The sequence below is a fragment of the Canis lupus genome, chromosome 15 (genome assembly GCF_003254725.2).
Source record: "Canis lupus dingo isolate Sandy chromosome 15, ASM325472v2, whole genome shotgun sequence".
NCBI lineage: Eukaryota > Metazoa > Chordata > Mammalia > Carnivora > Canidae > Canis > Canis lupus.
Window position 1 is genome coordinate 13,188,259 of NC_064257.1, and position 20,300 is coordinate 13,208,558.

At 49.6% G+C, this 20,300-nt stretch overlaps 2 long non-coding RNA genes across 4 annotated transcripts in view; one reads left to right on the forward strand and one right to left on the reverse strand.

The window, feature by feature from the left end:
- LOC118350786 (uncharacterized) overlaps nt 1–1,688 on the reverse strand; it is a 44,234-nt gene extending 42,546 nt beyond the window's left edge. The window contains exon 1 of the long non-coding RNA XR_004805286.2: nt 1,222–1,688. This is a non-coding gene — a long non-coding RNA (uncharacterized LOC118350786). The remainder of the gene's footprint in view (nt 1–1,221) is intronic.
- Nucleotides 122–10,301, forward strand: LOC112642514 (uncharacterized). 3 transcript variants are annotated; one of them, XR_004805285.2, is made up of 5 exons: nt 122–395; nt 1,203–1,274; nt 1,659–1,872; nt 2,042–3,034; nt 9,864–10,301. It is a non-coding gene; the product is annotated as an uncharacterized LOC112642514 (long non-coding RNA). The 3 variants fall into 3 exon arrangements; XR_003125291.3 differs by having other exon boundaries at nt 123–395; nt 1,659–1,880; nt 2,085–3,034; XR_003125292.3 differs by having other exon boundaries at nt 124–395; nt 2,085–3,034.
- Nucleotides 10,302–20,300: the final 9,999 nt, after the last annotated feature.

Genomic DNA, 20,300 nt, shown 5'->3' on the forward strand with positions numbered 1-20,300 from the left:
TCCTCCTTCTCCCTCCTCCCTTCCCCTCCTCCCTCTCCTCCCTCCCCATCCTTCCTCCCCATCCTCCCTCCTCCCCCCTTCCCGTCCTCCCTCCTCTGCTCCTCCCTTCCTCGCCCTCCTCCCCCTCTCCTCCCCCTCCTCCCCCACGCGTCTTCCCCTCCCCTTCCTCCTCGGCGCCGCCCCCTCCTCCTCGCCGTCCGCGGAGCCCAAATACGCGACACCTGGAGCAATAGCAGCCGCCCGCGGCCTGGGCCTCATTACGGCCGGCCCTTATCGCGGCGTGCATCACATTATTTCATTTCAAAGAATCCGCAGAGAAACCCGTCCCCGGCCGACAACAGAAAGTAAAAACACAGCTGACTCCCATTAGGGCCCTCTCACGGGCTCCGCGTGAGGTAATGAAATATGGAAGCGGTGAGATATGTAATGCTTTATTAAGCGGTCTCAGCTACAACGGCGTGCATGCCAATTACGCCTGCAGGCTACCGCCCGCCCCCGGCCCGGACCACCCAGCGCGCGCCCGGCCCGCGCCCCGGCCGCTGGGGGGGGAGGGAGGAGGGAGGAGGGGCGGGGGAGCAGGGGATGGAGGGGAGGGGGAGCAGGGGAGGAGGGATGGGGGAGCGGGGAGCGCCAGCGGCTCCCGAGAAGGGGAGGACAATGAGCAAGGAGAGGAGCCCGCGGGGCAGGGAGGAAGAGCACCGGGGAAGAGGAGGGGCAGTGGCCCCTGGCCAGCGCCACCTCTGGGTCCGGGCAAGTTAGCAGAGGCGACATTTGGGCCGCGGGAGCAAAACCCATTGGTCTGGAGTTCGGGGAAGATGGGGAAGGGAGTGGCCAAACACGGAGGCTCAAGAGGGAAAGACACTTGCGAGGGCCCCACAGACCCATCGAGGGCAGCCCGGCCCCCTCTTTCCCAAACTAGATGGTTTCCCCTCCGCCAACCGGCCTCCTCCTTTCCTCTAAAGCGGCCTAAAGGGCAGAGTGCCCACGGTACTGTGCGGATTTCTCACCTCTGACCCTCTAAGGCTCTGAGCCCTCTGTGCCCTCTAGCTGGCCCTCCACGTCTGCCAACCTTTGCCCAGTTTTCGGACTCTGGCCCTGGCGGGGCTGCGCAGCCTCCCTGAGAACCCACCGCCTCCTGGGTGCAGAGCGCAGCCCGCGAGCCCTCTGCCCCACAGCCGCCCACACTGTCCCTCCTCCAACAGGCGATTCCCAGGTACCCACCTGGTGCCAAGGGGCGTACGTGCTAAGGTCCCTGCGCAGAAAAGGCCGGCAAGGTAATCGGACCCCCATCAGGAAGCTCTGGGACAGGCTCAGCTGCGGAGAGGGAAGTGAAAATGACTGGCTAATATGGAATTTGGGATTATCTGGGGATTTGCATTATCCATTCCAGGAGTTCTCAGCCGTATTACTGCCTCAATACAAACAAGCAATGGTTCACTGCCTCAGGAGGGGGGTTGCTGGCGCAGATAACCTGGACTGAGGCGTGCTGCGCAAACCCTGGTGCAGGCTCAGGGCCCGTGCCTCTCCCGGATGCCCAGGCCGGCATTGCAAAAGGCCAGGGGAGTTGGAGAGCTGTATTTTGGAGAGGTCATCTAGAATTACACCAAGTCTCTTAAAAGAAAGTCATTTGCAAACCTGGGTTCTTTCATTAATTTTAGCAGCAAATTCCTTGTGAATCCAGCAGGCAGAGATTCCCAAGATCTGAGGAGAGCATGCCCTCAGGGCCCCCCACCTCCCACTGGGCCTCCCCTTCTGTCAGGCCCCCTCTCCTGATCTTCTCAGATGCCTGCTGCCCTCCTGCTACCTACCTCTCTCTACCAGGAGAGAGGTCAGACACTGACGAATACTGATGCAGCACTTACCTCATGCCAGGTACTACTGTAAGTTGCAGATCTATATAAATACATCCTATATATGATGATGGTATTGTCTATAATGCAATATATTATAGATAATGTAAAATGGGATATATATTTCATTAATATTAGAAACATTAGTAAAATAATATATAAATATGTACTTATACATCATGTTCACTTAGTCTTGACAAGAACCCCTTAAGGTCAGCGCTCACCATTTTGCAGATGAGGAAGCTGGACCACAGAGAAGTGAGCTGACTTGTCCAAGGTCAACAGCTAGTGAGTGGCAGTAACCCAGAAGGTTCGATGCCTAACTCCACACCGTTGATCACTGTACAATCTGAACCTCACAGGGAGGAAGCAGGAACAGGGGGCAGCTAACAGCTAACGGGACACAACTGAGAGCACTCAGATTTCTGCAGAAGCCTACGGAGCTGCTCTTTACACATGGATTTGATCCTCCCAACACTGTTGTGAGGCAGGTTTGGGGGCCTCATTTTAACAGCCGAGTGAACTGAACCCCAGAGGAGAAAGGCCTCTGCATTTCAGCAAGTTTCTCCAGCAAGTCCGTACAGAGCTGAGGTTAGAACCGAGGCCTGAGTACCCCAAGCCAGTGGGCTTCCACCTTCCTGACCACCCACCACCGCCAAAGAGCGTTTTCAGAAGGCCGGAAGGACTCACGTGCCTAAAGGACAAAGCTCGGGCACTAACGTATGAATGAGAAGCATGTTCTTTTTTTTTTTTTTTACATCAGACTAACATCCCTAAAATCTCCTCCTGCCCCCACTGATCCTGTGTCTTTGCCCCAAAAACATCTTACCCATTCAGCAAAGTTGAACCGAGCTCCTACTCTGCCCTGTGGGGTCCCGGGGCAACAAATGTGACCCGCTCCTGCTCCCCAGCCTGGAAGAGCTCGCAACCGGGCAGGGAAAGCGGATGCTGCACCAGTAATAGGAGGGAAGGTAAAGCTTGCTGGAGATGCCTGTTAATCCAGAGAATCAGGTCTGCCCAAAGGTCTCCGCGAACGTGATGTTGGTGCAGAGCCTCGCAGGGCCAGTATGAGGATTTATCTCAGAGGCAGAAGCACCAAGAAACCCACCCATGGAATATAGAACTCCTTCAAGGACCTGCTAATGCTTCTAGGGCCCACTGAGAAGGATCCATGTTAGCTAGAGGTGAGTCCTAAAGAGCACTGGAGATTTTGTTAAATTATTGAAATCAGTGGGAAGGCAGAGGACTCCGGCATTTCTTAATAATTATTTTTCTTTTAAATCTTGCTCCCAAAAGAATTTCTCCAAGTTATTCATACTGTCTTAAAACAGAAAGGTCCAGGGGCAGGTGGGTGGCTAAGTGGTTAAGGGTCTGCCTTTGGCTCAGATCGTGATCCCCGGGGTCCTGGGATCAAGTCCTGTATCGGGCTCCCTACATGGAGCCTGCTTCTCCCTCTGCCTGTGTCTCTGCCTCTCTCATGAATAAAAAAATAATAATAAAAAAAAGGTCTAGACCTCCGTTTTCATCAGGTGACATTACTCCTATTTTATAGATGTTGCCCTAAAAACCTGACCTCAGACAGGAAAAAAAAAAAAATGATCTTCATTTATTGAGAACTTAACATGTGCCAGGTACTGTACTAAGCAATTATATACATTTCCCTCATTTGGTCCTCAAAAATATTCTGTGAAATATTTTCCTAAAATTTTCTAACTTCTTTCACATTTCATATCTTTGGACATGCTCTTGTGCCCTATGAGTATTACTTATTCTCCGCCCGCTGTACTCTTTAGTGTTCAGACTAAGAGGTTTCAGATAAGAAAGCCAACAACACAGTGGTTCAAAGAGGGTAGCAGTTTATGTCTCTCTCAGGTGATGGTTTGGACACAGGCATGTGATCCAAGGTGAATGGGATAGCTATGCTCCCCCAGGTCATCCAGGGACCCAGGTTCCTTTTTTTTATTTTATTCAGTGACCAACTTCACAAAAATCTTAATTATTTTTTATTTAAATTCTATTCATCAACATGTAGTGTATTACTAGTTTCAGAGGTAGAGTTCAGTGATTCATCAGTTGCACACAATGTCTTAATGGAGTTATAATTGACATATAACATATTAGTTTCAGGTGTGCAACATAAGGATTCACCATTTATATATTGCAAAATGATCACTACAATAAATATAGTTAACACCTGTTGCCATCCATAGTTACAAAAAATTTTTTCCTTGTGATGAGAACTTTTAAGATCGACTCTTAGCAACTTTCAAATATGCAATATGCCATTATTAACAATAGCCACCATGCTGTACCTTATATCACTGTGATTCATTTATTTTATAATCACAAGTTTGTACCTCCTAACTTAAGACAAAAAAGCTTTCAGCTTTTCACCACTGAATATCATGTTAGCTATGAGCTTCTCATACATGGCCTTTATCATGTTGAGATGTTTCCTGTATATCCCCTTTGTTGAGATTACTTATCATAAACGGATGTTGAATTTTGTCAGATACTTTTTCTGCATCTGCTGAGATGATGATAGGATTTTTATCACTCATTTTGTTAACGTGGTGTGTCACATTGATTTGTGGATGTTGAACCATCCTTGCATCTCTAGAATAAATGCCACCTGAGCATAGTATATGATCCTTTTAATATCTTGAATTTGGTTTGCAAATATGTTGTTGAGCATTTTTGCACCTACATTCGTCAGGGATATTGGCCTATAATTTTCTTTCCTTGGGGGCATCCTTCTGGTTTTGGTATCAGGATAATACTGGACTTGTAAAATGAGTTTAGAAGCATTCCCTCCTTCATAGTTTTTAGAGGAGTTTAAAAATGACTGATTCTTGGGTTGCCTGGGTGGCTCAGCAGTTAAGCATCTGCCTTCAGCTCAGGTCGTGATCCCGGGGTCCCGGGATCGAGTCCCACATTGGGCTCCCTGCGTGGAGCCTGCTTCTCCCTCTGCCTGTGTCTCTGCCTCTCTCTGTGTGTGTCTCTCATGAATAAATAAATAAAATCTTTTAAAAAATGACTAATTCTAATTCTTCTTTGAAAGTCTGGTAGAACTGACCAGGGAAGCCACCTGGCCCTGGAGTTTGGTTTGTTGGGAGATGTTTGATTACTGATTCATTCTTCTTTCTAGTAACCAGTCTGTTCAGATTTTCTCTTCTTCTTGATTCAGTCTTGGTAGACAGTATGTTTCCAGGCATTTCTGTCAGTTTCTTCCAGGTTGTCCAGTTTGTTGTTGTATAACTGTTCACTGTAGCCTCATATGATCCTTTGTGTTTCTGTGATATCAGTTATAACCTCTTTCATTTCTGATTATATTTATTTGAGTTCATTCTTTTTTCTTGGTGAGTTTCTCCCTGTATTTTGTTGCTCTGTTATCCCTTCATGGCCAAGCAAGTTCACCCACACTACATTCCCACCACAGGAAATGATGGCAAGCAATTTCACTTCCACTCACATTTAAGAAGTAGAAACTCAGTCCCATGGCTTCACTGGCTGCAAGGAAACATGGAAATCATCATCTCTAGCTAGGTGGCCATGTGTCTTGCTAAATCTGGGAGGGGTGTTCCTGTTGTTAAGAGGAAGAAGAGAAGTGCGGTGACTGGGTGGCTCACTCAGTTAAGCATCTAACTCTTATTTCGGCTCAAGTCATGATCTCTGGGTAGTGAGATCGAGCCCTGTGTGGAGCCTGCTGAAGATTCTCTCTCTCCCTCTCCCTCAGCCCCTCCCCATTCCAACTGGTGCATGTGCACTCATTCTTTCTCTCTCAGAAAAGAAAAGAACCAAACTAGGAAACAAGCAACAACCCTGCCATCCCTACTCCTCCTTTATTATCCAGCTGACCTGTCACCTCCTCGGCAAAGCCTGCCTGGATCCCTCACCAGGAAGAATTAACTGTCCCCTCTCCTGTGCTTTGCTGCTTTATACCTCTCAGTCTGCAGGCCTGTCTCCCCTCATCTGTAAATAATCACTATAAATAACGAGCGCTTGCTATGTCCTAGGCACTGTGCTAAGCAGGTTTTATTCATTAGTTCATTTAAATTTCCTATAACCCTGGGGATTTCCCCTTCTGTGAAATGGGTGTAAAAATGATACTGATCTTATAGGGATGCCATGAGGATTCAAACAACTGGTTTTGAGAGGGATATATGCTCAATAAATATAGCTACTACTCCTGGGTAAATATGAATTGATAAATGTGCCAGTGTAAGGGGTTGGTCCAGTAGAAATCATGCTCCCTGCCCCCCACAGCTCATAGTGGAGCTGTAGTACATTAACCTCATGCCAGGTTGTGTAGGCACCTGGAGATACACGTCAGAGGACACCTGGTAAGGTGGGAAGTGCTCTACAAATACAAAATGCCCAAGTCCTGGAAGGCACTACTTTAACCCTCTTTCCTCAGATGAGAAAGTTAACTATTCTAGTTAAGTGCCAGCTTAAGTCCAAGACCACACAGCTAGTTAAGTGCCAGAATCATGGCTCAAACCAGACTGATTTTAGTGGGTGATGGAGCAGTGACTGGCTCTATACGCCTGTGAGTCTCTGACACTTAATAGACCACGAGGAGAAAGTTCAGACTCTTAGGCCACTGGAGACACTACCACCACCTGGCAGCGGCTACAAGCATTGCAGGCATAGCCTCTCCCTCCTTCAAAGGAGGCAGAAGTCCCTCAAGTATCAATCCCGAATTGTTCTAATACATTAGGTATAATCAAGCCCTGCTCAAGACCTTTGGTTTTCTCTCTCGTATCAACAAGCTACACCAGGCCACTTCCACTGTTCTCAACCACTAGCACAGCCGAGATTTGTTCTTTACAGTTTAGAATTTCTGGGTTCAGAATGTACATTGCAAGAAGGGGTCCAGCCTCCAAGAGCAGGAGCAAGTCGTCAGACAGTTGTCACGTTGAAGCAATGTGACTTCAGGTGTGTGTTTTATGTTAATAACACAGACTTGGTTGTTAACTTAAATTTGGATCCCTAATTACTGCTGTAAATGAAAAAAAGATTTCATTGTGATGCACAAAACAAGTTAGCGTTTGTGCAGGACACGGCCCGCCATGCACCAGCCAGTGCCATGACTGGCAGTAAAAACTGCCCAGTCTTCCTGAATAGGTCAGAGAATCTCCCGTGTGGTGTGAGGTGGGTCTGACAAACTGATCCATCAAGTCCTATAACTTAGACACTAAGCACCTACCTGTCAAAGGCTTTTTTCTAACTTTCAAGAAAAAGCTGTTTAACCTCCCGCGGTATAGATGTGGTTAATGGAGAAATGAGGAGAACTGTGTGTTTATCCAAAGCAAAAATGCACATGAAATGCTAATATGCTTCGGTATGTCTTGAGATCATACTTTAATCTTAAAGAAATAAATTTCGTATGCCTGGGATGCAAAAAAGCAGCACTCCGACGTTCTGCATAATTGCTGATGACCTTCAGGGCTTCCACAGATGTAGATTTTCCAGTAAACCCTCAGACCCTGACTGTGATCCTGAAGGCAAAGTGAGCAATTGTGGGAACAACTGCATGTTATCAGTTATCTTTCTCGATTATGTACCTGCAGTATGGCGACTCTCCCCCCACCCCAATAATTAGGTCAACGAGGCATCTCACATGTCACCTCTTACAACCAGGAAACTCCAGTTTTCACTTGACACAAAGCTGCTCATTAGAGATGGGGGGTTACATGTGTCATTAGCACCTGTTGGGGTGCAACACCCTTTCCCAGCATTAGGTTCTCCCACCGTGACCTAATAATTGTAGCACTATCAACAGCATTCATGAATATTGGTACAGCACCTAACAGTTTCCAAAGTACTCACACGTGTTTTCTCATGCCATCCTCACAACCACTCCATAAGATGCCCCCTCTTTACTGATGAGGAAAGAGGGCTCAGAGAGATGACCTGACCTGGCTAAGGTCACACAGCATCACTTAAGACCCTCCTCCTCCTCCTCTCTGTCTCCCTTTCTGTCTCTCCTCCTCCTTCCCTCCCTCCCCTCTCCCTCCTCTCCTGGTTTCTTAGTGCCTGAAGATGAATGATTTTTTTTTTCCTAATGGCCAGCCTCTCTCTCTTCTCTGAGGACAGACACAGGCAAGGAAGGCGGCAATGGAGGAACAGAGGGCGGCAATGAGAAGGCACCTTGGCCTTTGTCGCCCCCTAGAGTCTGTTCATTTTGCCCAAACCTCCTGCCCCAGACTGATCCCCTTCGGCGCCAACCAGCAATCCCAGAGCAGGGATTCCTGGGGGAGAACCCAGCCAGGGACCAGTCTCCACAAATCCTGCCTGTGTGTCTGTGAAAAAGAACAAGTTAAATAGAAAGTTCTGGGCACCCTGATAGGGAAAGTAAAACTAACACCAAACTTGGAATTCCTTGACCTGGGTTTGAGTCCTGGCTCTTCCAGTTACCAGCTTTATGACTTCGGACCACTTGATCTCTCCGAACCTCCATGCCTCCCCGGTGAGGTAGATTTCCTCGCAAGGGCTGCTGTTAGCGATGAATTAGAGCCGTGATGGGGAGGCCACCTGCCGCATAGCAAGTGCTCAATAAATGTGGATTCAGACTCAGAGGTTAAGAGCGAGGAAGTGGAGAAGGATGGGGTATTCAGGGCAGTGGGAGCTCGCACATGAGCCTCGCATTCTGTAATTGCAAAAAGTGGCCACAGATTCCTCCCCAGGCATCAAGGGATGGAGCCTGTTTCCTCACCCCTTGAGTCCGGGCTGGCTCCGCAACGTGCTTTGGCCAATGGGTTGTTAGCAAACATGATGCAAGCAGAGCACCACATGGGGGCTTGACTCCTCTTGCTCCCACCATATGAAGAATCCAGGCTGGCCTCCTAAATGATGAGACATGTGACTAGGTGCCACTGTGGCCTCAGGCCTCAGCCAGCCACCAGGCCACCCCTGCCATCTGATCCCAGACACAGAAGCGTTTTAGTAACCTATAGCTGCATAACAAATCATCCCCCAAGCAGCTTGAAACAACATTTCTTATCCCACTCAGTTTCTGAGGTCCAGGACACTGGGAGACGCTCGCTAGAATGGGAGTCTGGGGGCTGGCAAGAGCAGGGGGAAACTGAGTCAACGCCCACCACACCCTGCCTCTACTACAGGCCGCATGCTGCAGCCGCCGCTCCACACACGTGCAAGCCTGCTTCCCCCACCCAGAAAACTGAACATCAGGACCCGGAGGGTCCTCGGCAGTGAGCCTCCCCAGCCCCTCATTAAACATCGGGGAAGCTTGCCCAAAGTCACACCAGGAACCCGCAGCAGCAACAAGATTAAACCTGGCACCCCTGCTCCCTGCCCTGGGCTTGTTCCCTTGCAGTGTATAAAGAGCACGTTGCAGCCCTGGTGACACTTCTGTTTGGAATCGAATATATTTTTAAGTTAGGCATGCCTCGTTTCGGTGCGCTTTGCTTTATTGCGCTTTGTGGACACTGCATGTTGTACAAATTGAACGTTTGTGGCGACCCTGCACCGAGCAAGTCTACCAATGCCGTTTTTCCAACAGCCTTTGTTCACTTCTCATCTCTGTGTCACATTTTGGAAGTTCTCAATATTTCAAATTTTTCCATTATGATTATATTTGCCATGGTGATCTGTGACCAGTGATTGTAACCTGCTGAAAGCTCAGATGGTGGCTAGCATTTTTTAGCAATGAAGTATTTTGGGGCACCTGAGTGGCTCAGTGGTTGGGCATCTGCCTTCAGCTCAGGTCATGATCCCGGGATCCTGGGATCGAGTCCCACGTCAGGCTCCCTACATGGAGCCTGCTTCTCCCTCTGCCTGTGTCTCTGCCTCTCTCTGTGTGTCTTTCATGAGTAAATAAGTAAAATCTTTTTTAAAAAATATTTTTCACTAAGGTACCTACATTGTATTTTAGACATAATGTTATTGCACACGTAACAGACTATAATATAGTGTAAACATAACTTTTATATGCACTATAGCCAAAAAATTCATTTGACTTGCTTTATTGTGATATTTGCTTAATTGCAGTGGTCTGGAAATGAATCCACAGCATCTCTGGAGTATGACCTGTTGCCCATCCTGGACTCAGAGGGCAGCCCCGGGCAACAAGGAAAAAGCTGCAAGAACAGGAAGGGAAGAGGTGAACTCATTACCTGGTCGCTGCCCCCAGCGCACCATCCTCTTACCCTTCTCTGCACCCCTGTCGCCCTCTCCCCACCCCCACCCAAGGGCTAGACCTCACTGAGGTGCCCGGGCCAGCCACACTTCCCAAGAGGCTCATGCCAATTAGAAAATATCCAAATCAGGGATGCCTGGGTGGCTCAGCGGTTGGGCATCTGCCTTCCACTCAGGGCCTGATCCTGGAGACCCGGGATAGAGTCCCATGTCGGGCTCCCTGCATGGAGCCTGCTTCTCCCTCTGCCTGTGTCTCTGCCCCTCTCTCTGTGTCTCTCATGAATAAATAAAATCTTTTTTAAAAAACAGAAAGAAAGAAAGAAAGAAAGAAAGAAAGAAAGAAAGAAAGAAAGAAAGAAAGAAAGAAAGAAAGAAAGAAAGAAAGAAAGAAAATATCCAGATCAGAACCTAGACCTAGCCAAGACCTAGTCCTAGAATCTTGGCGGTTCAGGACAAGAAGGAACATTCTCCTTGGCCATGCTCTCTCCGTGACAGGGGGCCGTGCAGCCTCTGCTTACTCACCTCCAGGGCCCAGGGACCCACTACCTCCTGAACTGGTTGGAAAGAGCTTTGGAGACTGATCTGCCTAATGCAATCTCTGTGGCAGACAGCTCTGCGACCTTTAATGTCATTTGGCCTTTCTACACCTCAAATTTCTCTTCAAATGGAGAATAATGCCTCCCAAGCAGGGTAATCGTGATAATTAAATATGTGCAAAGTTCCCAGAAAGTAGTTGGCACGTGACAATTTTTATTACATGGGCAGAAGGTGAGACCAAGAAGGAACTCAGGTGTGCCACCTCTCAGCAGTGCCTGCTTCCCACCTGAGCACCCATCCCAAGCAGTCAGGGCTGCAAGGGTTTAGGATCCCCTGAGGATTCACCCCGGATGTAGAAAATCAGAATTCACCCATCACCTGGGGGATGCAGACAGGCCCTAGGGCAGCAGGATATCAGACGGTGTGGAGGGAAAGCTCTCAGATGGCCAGGCTGGCCCTGGAATATTCAAGGGTATTGGGAAGTAAAAGGAGGGAGAGAGAGATCCCATGTGTGCGGGGTGATGGGAGCTGCGGCAGGAAGCCGGTCCCACGGGCACAGCGAAGATGCCACGGCCCTGGGGGGTGCGGGAGGGAAGTTAAGACACAGATACCTCCTCAGCCCAGCTGTGAAAAGTTCAATACAGGCCTCTCCGCCTTGCTTTTTCTTCCACATCCTGGGTACTCTGCATCTCTGGGGGCGGGAGGGCTGGCCCAAGTCAGGGACGCTGCCACACTGGGACATCAGAGCGGCACAGGCCACCTGGAGGGAGGATCCGACACCGGGGAGCACCTGGCAGCGCGCAGATCATGTGCCACAAAGCAAAACAAATCTGCAGGCAAATCACTGAGTGTGAGAAGTTGCTAGAGGGCAAGGGACAGGAAACGGCCGTCCACTACCCTCTCCCACGGCCATTCACATACCACGCACAAAGTGCCACGGGAGCGTTTTAAGTTTCGCTACCTCCCTGGCTTATTTTAGCACAATTCCGCAGTTCTGAGGCTCCCAGGGGCTTGCCTTGGAGCTCGCCCTCTTCCGTGGCCCTTCCCACCCCGTACCCCGAGCCCCGCAGGCCACTCCCCGCGTCCCCTCGGTGGATCTAGGGCAGGCGACGGCCTCTGGGTTACCAGCGCAGGCTGCTCCCCCTAAACCTGCGCACACCTGGGAAAGCCCCACCTTGTGCCTGGGCTGGGCAGAGGGAAGTGGGACCCCCCGGGCGGGCTCGCGGCGGGCGGGCCATGGGCCGTCAGCATCTCACCAGGACACAGCTGCCGTCCAGGAGGAGGAAACGCTTCTGGACGTGGAGAGTGGGGATGGCTGCCCCACAGGGTGAATGGACGTCATGTCACCGCACTGTACACCTAAACATAGGTGAAATGGTAAATTTTATGTCCATTTTAGCACAATTTAAAGAAGCAGGCCTCACACCTCCATTAACGGGCCTGAGGGCGCCCTCTGTGTCTTCCTGGGACCCTGCCTGATAGATACCCCCCCAGCAGCGTCTTCCCCAGTGGTCTAAGGGTGCCGACTCTGGACGGCTCCTCCTCCCTTGGGACTTTCTGGAAGCTGACCCCCAAGGTTGGGCAGGGCAGCTGGATGCCCCCCGGCGATGCTCTTGCTGACTGCCCATGGAGACCCCTGTAACTGCACTGAAGCAAGGAAGACTCTGGGGGGCCCCCCACACACCTGTACAGGATGCTCACGCATGAGACACTCCTGACCCCGCGCACCACCCGCACACTTGCTTCCAGAGCAGTGTTTCTTGGTCTCTGATGGTTTGACCTCTGGGATCTGCTTCCTCACACCCCTGGGGCCCAGGGGATGGGTCTCTACTCTACCAACATCTGGTGATCTGTCTCTCTGGGCTCTCTCTGGGCCTCAGTTTCCCCTTTTGTACAACAAGGAAGTTAACCAGCGGTGCTCAAAGTTTTCTTTAAACCAGCAGAATCGTTTCTTCAAAGAAAATCATACAAAGAAACCCAAAGGGAAGGTCAAACAAAATCAGGGCTGCCTGGTCTGAGGACGCCACCAGAGGCCTAGAGTGTCACTCCTTTCCTACCTTCTAAGGCACCCTAGGGTTCCATGAAGCACAGTTTGACAACCACAGTTCTAGCTGCGCCTCAAAAGCCTTTCCAGGTTCTGGCCACGTATACAGCAGGGACGAGGCCCAGCCCATGTGCTCAATACAAAAGTTTGCTAAATTAGTGAAAGGATAACCCAGAAAAATATCCAGCCTGCTTCCCTCTGCTACTTTTCCTCATTTCTGTCCCCTTGGCACTAAGTAGAGGGACCCCAGCCCCAGGCCTGCAGTTCACTAAAACCAGCAAGACTCCCTCCCTCCTCACCCCGCCAGTAACACCCCGGCGGACTAGAAATTGCTGAGCCTTTGTGCCCGCCACCCCGTTGGTGGGAAGTTCGCCGTTCCCTGGCCAGGCCGGCCTGTTGCCTCTGAACACAAGCAGAGGGTCTGAGCTGGGGCCAAGAATAATATTGTGTCAGTGAGTCTATTATGAAAATAATGGAATAAAAGAAGCCACCCTCACTAAGGGATGTGCAAGCTTCCCTCCGACCCGCCGCGGCCTGACAAAGGCTGAGGTGGCCCTTCCAGGGTGGGCACTCAGCCAAGCGCTTTAAATAATCATTAAAAACACCGTCGTGATTTATCACTGGGGATCAGCCGGGCAGGGGGCTGCTTGCAGCCTGGCCTCTTCCCACTTCGGCCCAGGCATGTGGGGAGCTGGGCATGGCCACCTTCTCCCCCTGCGGAGCCCCCAGGCTGTGGACTTCCCCAAGGCCAACCCCATTGTAAAGCGTTTGTCTTCCTCTCTCCCGGCCAAGAGGAAGTAAATCGTGGTCATATCTAATGTTTCCTGGGTATTTAAGTGGATTATTTCATTTGACCCTCTTGACAACACAGTGAGCTAAGTACTGTTATGACTGTGCCCATTTTAAGTCTGTGAAAACTGAGACACAGAGAGGTACCTTGCTCCCGGTTGGGGCTGCGGGAAAGGGCGTTGGAACATCCTGTGCTTGGCTCGAGGGCCTGAACTGGCCCCAAGACACTGCAGTCCTGACTTAGCCCAGCTCTGCTTGCACAAAAGCTCAATTGCAGACCCCTTCCTGAGGCTCTGCTGAGTTGAGGGACACAGGAAAGCCTCCCAAAGGAAGATGGCTCAAAGAGTGGAGGGGTAGCCTAAGAGACACGGCCTCCAGGGCACCCCAATGCTGGGGCTCTCCTGGAATCTGGAGGCAACCTCATGTGCCTGCTTGGCCACAGACAGCCCTCCCATGGGTGCAGGGCAGAGAGGCCTGGCCCGGAGTCAAGGCGAGGGAGTCCCGGAGCCAGCTCTGTGCTTGTGAGCTTAGGCAAGTCATACTCCCTCTCTGGACCTCTGCGTCATCTTCTGACAAATGATTATAAAAATGCTATTTAGGGGCGACTGGGTGGCTCAGTGGTTGAGCATCTTCCTTTGGCTCAGGGCATGATCCTGGAGACCTGGGATCGAGTCCCACATCGGGCTCCCTGCATGGAGCCTGCTTCTCCCTCTGCCTGTGTCTCTGCCTCTCTTTCTCTGTGTCTCTCATGAATAAATAAATAAAATCTTTTTTTTTTAAATGCTATTTACCTCTCAAGGCTTGTGAAGGAGCTGGAGTGGGCAATTAGTTATTCACAGGCACAGGTGGCTCACTCTGTTCCTACGACCCCTTGCACAGCTAGACACAGTCCTGTCTCCCCAGACACTGACTATCCCCTCAGAGGATGGGGGGCACCGGCAGGCGTGAGGGGGTGAACTCTGGTCTGCTGTGGCCAACAGGGTAGAGAGGAAAGCAGGGGCCTGCAAACCTGGGAACCAGAGAACTGGAGACTCAAACAACTCTGGCAGTTGGCCCATACTCCTGGTCTCAAATCTATGAGCCGCCGACAAGGAGACAGCTCGTGTACAGCTCCCGAAAGTTCTAGAGGCAGATGGAGGCTTACAGTTGTCAGCCCACAGACTGTGACTGAAACCACAGGAGGTCATATGACCCCCAGGTAGAGACAAGATGTATAAGGACGGGGTGAGGAGGAGCTGCCATTGTAGGCTGGCCATTATCTTCCAGCCACTACTGTGGGCCAACTGCTTTACAACTCTGAGAACTAGGGGTGTTTATGCCCATTTTACACATGAGGAAACTGGGGTTTGGAGAGATGGAGCCATATGTGTACAGGCACCGGGCTGGCTGGGGTGAGCCTGGGATTTGGCCCCCATATACGCATTATGCACAGTTAATGGGCTTCAACACTAACCCTTCAACACTGACCCACTGCTGGTCAGAAGAGAGGGCCATTTGAGACACTGGGTCTTGGCACGGAGCTCATGGCACATGAGGAGGGAAATGGCCTCTCGATGGCTTCCCTGACCTTCTACCAATCCATGTGCATCCCTCCATCACCTCCAGGTGCCTCTATCCTGGGAATTCTTCCAGAAAACACCACCAGATCATCCTCCAGTGAGGTAGCGAGCTCCTCTTCACTGAAAGCAGAGGCACGCACCTTGGGAGAGGCTGGGAGAGATGTCTAGTGAAGCTCCTTCCGGGGCCACACCAGGAATCTCCATCCCCTGCCAGCACACGTCCCCACTGCCTGTCTCACCAAGCCTCAGTGTGTTTCCAGCTGCGGCTTATGGCTCCCAACTGTCAGCCTCGAGGGGCTCCACTCCAGCTGAGTAGGCCTCTCGGTGGCTCCCATTCAGCCTCTGGCTTCCTTCTTACCCCATTTTTCAAGGCAAACTCAGCTCCCATCTTTCAGTACACGTCCTGATGACCCAAGGAACACCCTGGACACTCACCATCGGGACCCTTCATGGGGCCCTTACAATATTCTACACTAAGGGCCTCGTTGTTCTAGTTAATCCAGTGCTCACCGAGCACCTCCTTTGGAGAACAGCTCAGTGACGAAGGCAGGAGCCCTGCCCTTGAGAAGCTGGCAAACCGTGGAGTCAGACACGTAGATGAGAAATAAAAAGGCAGCATGAGCAAGAGCCACGGTCTGGGAGATAAGCGACCTTTAGGGAGGTGGGAGTCCAGCAGCTTGGGTGTGGGTATTACTACCAGTCAGACCCAGGTGTGAATCTCTTGTCTCGAACTTTCTGGGGGTGCAACCTCAGGCTTAGGGCTTCAGTATCCTGATCCACCAGAGGACGACTGTGGGAACTAAATAAGAGGATGCTAGTGTGCCGTGTGGTGACTTCACAGTCAGCAACGCTGGACTGCGACCTTGACAGTGGCTAAGAGAATAAATCTTAAAAGTTCTCATCACAAGGAAATATAAACCGTGTAACTCTGTGTGGTGACAGAGGTCAACCGGGCTCACTGTAGCGATCATGTCACAACACATACAAATATTGAATCATTATGTCATACAGCTGAAGCTAATATTATATGTCAATTGTATCTCTATAAAAGGTGAAGAAAATTAGGAATGAAGGGGAGTTATAATTAAATATCCTACAGACATTAAAAGAAACTATTGTGACAAAATTTTGCACATAAATGTAAAAATAGATTTGAAATAAAGAAATTATAATTTGCCAAAACTGCCTCAAGAAAAAAATAAAATACCAGGGTGCCTGGGTGGCTCAGTCAGTTAAGCATCTGCCTTCAGTTCAGGTCATGATCCCAGCGTCCTGGGGTCGAGCCCCTGAGTCTGGCTCCCTGCTCAGCAGGGAGTTTGCTTCTCACTCTCTCTCTGCTGCTCCCCACTCCCTTCTTCATGTGTGTGCTCTCTCTCTCTCTCTCTCTCTCTCAAATAAATGAATAAAATATTTAAAAAGAGAGAGAAAATATCTAAGTAGCCCTATAGTGATGAAATATTCTAAATTTGTAGTTTAAAAATCTTCCCTAAAAGACATTCCATACCCAGAGTTTTTACTGAAGGAACAAGCAATTCCAGTCTTTATTTAGCTATTTTAAAATATAGGAAGAGGGAATATTCCCAACTTCCCACATGAAGTTATCACAAACATGATATCAAAACTTGATGAAGAACAGTATGAGAAAGGATCATTGTAGGCCAATTTGGCATAAAGGTAAAAATTCTCAACAGTATTAAAAAGCTGAATGCAGAAATCTCTAAAGAGGATAATCCATTACAACAAGTTGGGTTTAACTTAGTCATGCAAAGACAATTCAACACGCAGAAGTGCTTACTGCTAATTTTCCATATGAACAGATGAAAGGAGGAAATTGCTCTGCTCATCTCATTAGATGCCAAAAAGGTATTTGATGAGATTTAACACCCGTTTGTGATTAAAAACGAAAAACTTCTGAGCAAATTAGAAATAAAGGAGAATGTCCTTATTCTGGAAAAGAAGACTGTCATTCTATTAAGACCTAGAATAGTTCTGTTCACAAATGCTGATTCTCTGGGCTAACTGATACATTGAGCCAGGACCTCCTAGAAGCAGTGATTTGATCCAGGAGTGAGTGTAATGATGGAAGTTTCTGGAACCACTGTGTCAGGCAGAGGAAATGTTTTGGCTAAGCCTTGTGGTGCTTTTCAAATCTCATTAATATGCACAGACTTGTTTATAAATTTTCATTTACCCAATAAAAACTTATTAAACGTAAAAAAATGAATAAAATGTCAAACGTGGTGTACATTGATTTCTCATCTTAGAGCCTCAAAATGATGATAAAGAGTCTATCCTTATATTAGAAGAAAAATCTGCAGAATGAATCCTCAGAGTCCCTATGTGGTAAGATTACAGGTAAATTTTATTTTCTTATTAGAGTTCTTCCTTCAACTGATTAAATATTTTTTGAACATACCTGTTTGGTGCAAGACATTGTGCAAGGTCCTGGAATAAAAAGGAAATACAGAAAATGGTTAGCAATGTGGCCTTCGGTGCCAGATTGAGCTCGTAGTTGACTCTGCTACTCACTAGTTGTTCAAATTTGGGTAAGTTGTTTAACTTCTCCATTTCTCAGTCTACCTATCTATAAAACAAAGTTTTTTTAAACATTTTATTTATTTATTCACGAGAGACACAGAGAGAGAGAGAGAGAGAGGGGGGCAGAGACACAGGCAGTGGGAGAAGCAGGCTCCATGCAGGGAGCCCGATGGGGGACTCGATCCTAGGACCCCAGGATCGCGCCCTGGGCTGAAGGCAGATGCTCAACCACTGAGCCACCCAGGGATCCCCCACAAAGATAGTTTTTTAAAGGAGAAAAAAAATGCATGTAAATTACCCGGCCTATAGTATATGAACAAAAATGGCAATTGTCACCTGAAAGGAAAACGTAGTATGTAGCAAAAGAAGGGGCAGAGGAAAGGCTCTCAGTGCTCAGAGAAGGGGGTCAGAGGACATCAGAGACAGGAGGAGGAGGAAGGAAGGCTTCCTGGAGGAGGCAGCCTTCAACAGGCAAAGAAGAGATGGAAGGAGAGTGCAGAGGGAGTGCAGAGCCGGAGCGAAAGCCCACGGGTGAGAAAGTGTTCGGGTTCTTCGGGCACCAGTCAGGTGTAGCTGAAGCACAGGTCCCCGGCGTGGGGCCCGGGGCCACTCCAGGGCCTTCCTGCGCGCTGTGCCAGGCGGCGCGTGGCAGCCACCCCCTGCCCTCAGTTTCGCCACCTGTAGAATGAGGCCCTGGACTCAGCCACCCAGGCCCCCAGCCCCTGAGGGACATTTCAGTCTACAGGGCCCAGTGCCGAGACTCCTAACTGCTTCCACATGTCCTCCCCGCTCGGCTCCTTATCTGCGCTTGCAGAAGGCGGCCCGCTTCCAGGCCTCCCCCGGCTCCGGGCGACAGCGATGCCAGGGCCACCAGAGGTGTGGCCCCCGCTCCTCAGAAACCCACACCGGGGTGGTAGGCCCTATGGAAACACTAGCCTCCCTCCCCTCCTCGGCCTCTGGCCCCGCAGCGCCTGGGGGCGAAGTGGGTTTATTTGGGGTCTGCGGGGTGCGGAGAATGTTATCATTCTCAGGGAACTGCGAGTCCCCTTCTCGGTGCTTGTTCCGGCCCCTCCGCGGGCACTGCAGGCCCATGGGGCATGGAGGTCTCCCTCCTGTGCCGGTACCACCAGCGGCTCCGGTGCCAAGAGAGGTTTCAGGTTTCAGAGAAATGAAGTTAGGGCCTAAAGGAGCCGCTGTCCATAACCACTGGAGCAGAGGACTGAGCAGGGCTGAAGGTTCCAGCTGTGTCATCTTGTCTCCTGACCCCCACGCCCACAGATGGCAAGCATTTGCTTTTTCAACCTGGAATCTGAGAATTCTAGAATCTGGGAATCTGAGAATGTCAAAATCTTCAAACTGATGGAATCTTGGGCAACCAGGGCCTTAAGAGTTGTGGAATCTTAAACTTACTAGAACCCTGAAATTCAAGAAGCTCCAAATCAGAATCATTGTGTTCAGGGAAGACACGGGTTCCAGCACTTCCTTACAGTGTGACTTTGGGCAAGTTATTCAGCACCTCTATGCCTCTGTGACCGCCTGTGGAAAGTGGGGGAAGAATAGTTCCAACTTCCTAGGGTTGTTATGTTGAGTTATTATGTCAACATGTTATATGTTAATATGTGCAACATATGTTAATATGTACAACAGTGCCCGCACGTGGAAGGCCCCACAGAAATGTGGGCTGTAGTTCTAATACCACACTACCAGGTAACAGCAGAGTTGGTGTTACAGTCCAGGTCCCTGGCTTTCCTATCTAGAATCTTCCCCCATTCAGCCATCCTACCTCTCAAGAAAATGAGGAGGGGACCAGCCTTTGGACCAGAAAGACCCCTCGATGATGGCACACACACACACACACACACACACATACACACACACACACATACACATACACATCCTTGTAGAGACATTACTGTGGACAATTTCCAGGCAAGAGACAGGTTTCCCATTACCCAAAAATATAATGGGCAGAACCATGTTTCCTCCTAGAACAAGGAGCTATGGCAGGTGGAATCAGTGAAAGGCTCCGGGATCCTTCACAACTCTCTGAGTTGACTGCCCTCAGCTGGGGCTGCGGCCTTTGAGGGGCTCAGTTAGCCTGGAACATCCAAGGTAGCTCACTTGCAGTCTGGCATCTTGACAGGGTTGCCGGAAGGCTGGACTAAGCTGGGCCCCATCTCGTTTCATGCCTCCCCCTCTCCGGGTGGCTTCTCTACCTGATTTTTCTTTAGGGGCAGCCAGACTTCTTATATCATAGCTCAGGGCTCTCAAAAGGACAGCCAAGCTTGGGCCAATGTGATCGGCAGAAACCTAAGGCAGCCCCCAAGATTCCCACCCACTGGTGTACATGTTGCGTCTAACCTCTTTCCCTTGGGTGTGAGCTGGACCTGACATATGATAGGTTACACAGGTTAGGCCACACCGTATAGTAAAGACGGCGAAACGAGATGGGGACCAGCTGAGTCCAGCCTTCCGGAATCCCTGTCAAAATGCCAGACTGCAAGTGAGCTACCTTGGATGTTCCAGTCTAACTGAGCCCCTCAAAGGCCACAGCCCCAGCTGAGGGCAGTCAACTGGAGAGTTGTGAATGAGCCCCATGCTCAGCAGGGAGTCTACTTGAAAATTCTCCTCCTCTTCCCCACCCCCACCCAATATGCTTCTGCTCCCTCTCCCTCTCAAATAAATAAATCTTAAAAAAAAAAAAAAAAAAAAAGTAAGCATGTTCTAACTAGAAGGATTCACAAGGGCCATCTAGTTTAAATTTATTTATTTATTTATTTATTTATTTATTTATTTATTTATTTATTTAAAGAGAGAGCATGC